Here is a 4,496-nt window from a genome sequence, read left to right as displayed (position 1 = left end):
GGGTTTTATTTTGCGGTTCAGGGGATGTTTGGATGTTGCAGGAGCCCAAAGCTGAGCCAGACATGGCGCTTGTGGGATCTTGGCGGGTCCCATGTGGGATCGCCCGGTATCGGCTCTGGGGATCCCCAGCAGAGCCGGGGGGAAGGCGGGAGCCCCGGAACGGGGAGATCGTAGAGGGGCGATCCCGGAGCCGGGGGAGCCCCGGCAGCCTGGAGGGGTGCGGGAGGTTGGTGCTGAGCGGGCTTCAGGCCCCCGAGGCTGAAAGAGGCACTGACTTCTCCAGCTGCCCTTGGGCAGCGCCACCATCAAACCCAACGCGCTCAGCCCTTGTTTTCCTCCCCAAAACCAGGATTTCCCAAACCTTGGCACCAAGGAGGAGGCCATGAGGACGAGTTCGATGGACCAGGAGCCGCAGGCAGGTGAGGAGGAAGTCAGTGCCCCTGTCCCCCTATGCCCTGCTCCATCTCCCAGCCCAGCACGGCCCCGGCTGCAGCAAAGCCCTGGGGGGATCTCCTTGCCCTTGCCTCTGGCACGGAGGCAAATCCCATCCTCTCCTTGTCCTTCCTCCCCCAGACAAGGAGCTGAGCACGGACAGCAGGGAGGACAAATCCCCACGGCACAGCCTCGGGCAAGAGGCCGTTTGCAGCGGCTCCACGGCGCAGGAGTGCAACGGGGAGGAAAAGCCCCGCAGATCCTGCAGCAGGAGGGGCTGCAAACGCACAGCCTGGGGATCCCAGCAGGAAAGAGCCAGCCCGGGCCGGGGAGGTGGCCAGAGCTCGAAGCTGGGGCTGCGTGAGCAGCTTCACCATGGGGAGAAGCCCCACAAGTGCTCGGAATGTGGGAAGAGTTTCAGGTGGAGATCCAAACCGATCAGATACCGGAGAATCCACACTGGGGAACGGCCCTACGAGTGTGGGGAGTGTGGTAAGAGATTCATCCAGAGCTCACACCTGACTCTGCACCAGAGGAGCCACACCGGGGAGAGGCCCTACGAGTGTGATAAATGCAGGAAGAGGTTTCACACCCACTTCCATCTCTTCCAGCACTATCGCATTCACACAGGGGAGAGGCCCTTCTGCTGTCCTGACTGTGGGAAGAGCTTCAATCAAAACTCCCACCTACTCACCCACCAGCGCATCCACACAGGGGAGAGGCTGTACGAGTGTGATAAATGCAGGAAGAGGTTTAAGAGCAGGTCCAGCCTTCTGAAGCACTATCGCACTCACTGGGATGAGAGGCCCTTCTGCTGCCCCGACTGCAGGAAGGGATTCAAGCAAAACTGCCACCTCGTCACCCACCAGCATATCCACACTTGGTAGAGACCCTATGAGTGTCCTGAGTGTGGGATGAGCTTCTCCGGGAGATTTACCTTGACCAAACACCAACAGAGTCTCCACTGAGAGAAGCCCTGTGAATGCCCTGAGTGGAGGCAAAGCTTCGTGCTGGCTCCCTCTGGCCTGGATTTTCTTTGCATTTCTCGTTGTCGTTCCCAGACACCCAGTACCGGGGTAAAAATGAAGACATTGAACTAAGACTTGCCTCCAGACACAGGAGGATCTTCCAGAGGATTTGGGGGACCCTCTGTTCCAGGGACTTCAGGTTTCCTTGTGGGTTGCTCAGGGCTTTGGGCACCCCAGATCCAGCGGCTCTGGCTGCACTGGGAGATGCTGATGGAGGTTCTGTGACAGCTTATCAAGGACCCCCTGCCCTGACACCCTCCCCATTTCCCCCTAACCCAGCTCCCGCTGTCCCCTGTCCAGGATCCTCCTCTCCCCACTGTCACTGCCCTTGCCCTCAGCCCATTCCCATCTCACACCACGCCTGCTCCTGTCCCAGTTCAGATCCCAGTCCCAGTATCATTCCCTGTCCTGTATTCTCTGCCTGGTTACCGTTCACATATTCTCAGTCCCATAATCCCTGTCCTGTTCCCCTTCTTGTATTCCTGATCCCAGTCCATTTCCCACATTTCCATTTCTATATTTCCAATCCCCTTCCCATATTCCCATTCCCAATCCTGTTGTCCTATCCCCATGTCTGTTCCCTGTCCCATATTCTAAATCTCCATCCCATATTTTCTGCCCAATTTCTATTTCCATATTTCCTGTTCTGTTCCCATATTCCCATTCCCTGTTCCCGTTTTCATTCCAGTTCTGATGTCCCTTTCCCAGTCCCCATTCCCAGGCCCTGTTCCCATTCCCGGTTGTTGGAGAGTGGAACAGAGAAGCCTCTCTGACTCCCTCTGAAAGAGAACAGTGTGAAAAAATTAAATTTAAAATATTTTGAGAAATTAAAATACAGGAAACCACACAGACATTAAATAGACATCTAAGTTTTAATATAAGGAATTAGAAATATTAAGTAGCACAGATATGAAGTACACATTTAAATCTTAGTGTGAAGTACATAGATATATGTTTTAAATACCATATAGAGTAAAAGCTGTGGAATCTCCTATAAAATAGTGGCTGCATTGAGACAGTAAAAACTTAGATCTAGACAAAATAAAATTGCAGTAGGAATATTTTATATATTCTTCACATAGAACAGATAGGCCATGTGCACAAGTTATATGTAGACTTTAGTGTTACGGAATTCTAATAGGATTAGGAGAAATTTGTCAGGTTCACAGTTTTGGCTCATTGGGTAATTTGTCAATAAAAATCTGTGTATTGGAGCCAGAGCTCTCTCACCCTCCTCTCTTATCGCTCTCTCTTCCTCCACCACCATCATCATCACCACTACCAGCACGGGAGAGAAGAAGAAGAGGAAGATGAAGAAGAAAAGAACAGAAGAAGAAAGGCCATGGAGCATCTGCCTCTGGAGACTCTGCACCAGCCGCAGCTTCGACCTCTTGCAGCAGAGAGCTGCTCCTGCTTCCATTGGGACTTTATGGCAGAGAGATTGAACAGGGACTGGAGAGCCTTGGGCTCTTTGCCTTTGGAGCCTGATGTGCCTTCACAAGAAACAACTTTACAGCAGCCAGCAACTGCTCTGCTCTTGGAAGATCTAAAGCCACAACCAATCCCCACAGCCGGTGCCAGTCCCAGTTGTGGACACTGCTGGAGGCCTAGGCACATTTTAGCTAGGCCTTTTTCTCAAGTTCTAAGTATTTTTCTCAGGCCATGAAACTTTCTCAGCCTCTAGGCAGGATTTTTCCCAGGCTAGAGATTTATTTAATGTAAACACAAGAGAAAGAATCATAACAGAGATAAACACCTGCAAGGTCCATGAGAAAGTCAGGGAGGAGAGGTGTCTCCTTCTCTGATCAATGATCTGTCTGTATTTTGTTTTTCATGAATTGTCTTATTTAAGGCAATGGTTTATTTCAATAAACTACTCTTTCTTGCTCTTTCCTGCACCAAGCAAGAGAGTGTCTTATTGCTGTTTTTTTCGCTGCTCCGTATCTTTCTCCACACCAACATATGGAGGTTCCACTCGTTACTTGAGTGGATCAGGATCGCCCTAAGCGATCTCTGACCGACGAACAGCACCGGGAAAACTTGGAGCTGACAGCCTGCAAAAACCGGGACGGACCCTGGAGGCCTGTCCTAACCGGGGTGCGGCCCGTGCTGGGGTTTGTAGCCAGAGCTGCACCGAGCAGACTGAAACCCAGAAAACCAGGGCTGCGAACCTGGGGCCAGGACCAGAGCCGGGATAGCGGCTGGAGTAGAGAGCCATCTGGGACATCGCAGAGACCCGCCTGACTATGGCAGGACGGGAAACCCGCAGGAATCGTTGGCTTTTCTCCTCTCCCACCGAGAGAGGTAATATGAGCTTGTAGTTCAGGAGCCCCTTGGCTCGGTTCGGAGCGGCAGCGAAATCCCACAGCCCCGCGGAGCCGAGTGCCGGGAGCCCGGAAAGCGAGAGCTGCGAGCTGCGTCTCGACTGTTTTCTCCCCGTCGAGAGAGGTACTGTGTTTCCCCCTCCCTCCCAGCATTGCGGCTAGGTGGGAAGTTCTGAAATAATGGGGAATCGTCTGTCTAAGCAAGAGCAAAGTATACTCTCGCTGTGGAGGGATGTCCTTGAAAGCTTAGACACCCCAATTCCGGACAATGACTTAGTTGACTTGTTAGCATGGGCAAGAGAAAGCGGGTTTTCTGAGGATGAAGGAGTGACCTTCTCTGAGAAAGCTTGGAGAGAGCTCGGATACCGATTGTATGAAGTCATACGGGAAGGCGATGCTTCAATTCTCCCTCGATTTCACACTTGGGGGATCATTAATGAAAAATTGAATGAGGAAGAGGTAGGCTCTGAGGGGAGCGAGGCAGGTTCAGAACAAAACGAGGATGAATCTGACCGCTATTCCGGGAACCCCCTGGAGCCAGACTCGCCCCCTGCGCTGATGGCTCGGAGCGGCCGCCGGCTGGAGCAGCCCCCATGCAGCCAGTGCTGATGGGGGGGGCGGCCCCCATCCTTGTGGGGCCGCTTGCTGCTGAGAAGGAGGTGCCGTCAGCCGGCCCCTCCACCGTGCCGGTGCTGCCGCTTGATCCGCCTGC

This window comes from Erithacus rubecula (genome assembly GCF_903797595.1).
Source record: "Erithacus rubecula genome assembly, contig: scaffold_507_arrow_ctg1, whole genome shotgun sequence".
In the NCBI taxonomy this organism is placed as follows: Eukaryota; Metazoa; Chordata; class Aves; order Passeriformes; family Muscicapidae; genus Erithacus; species Erithacus rubecula.
The sequence above is the reverse complement of the archived record's forward strand: the minus strand, read 5'-3'. Positions refer to the sequence as shown.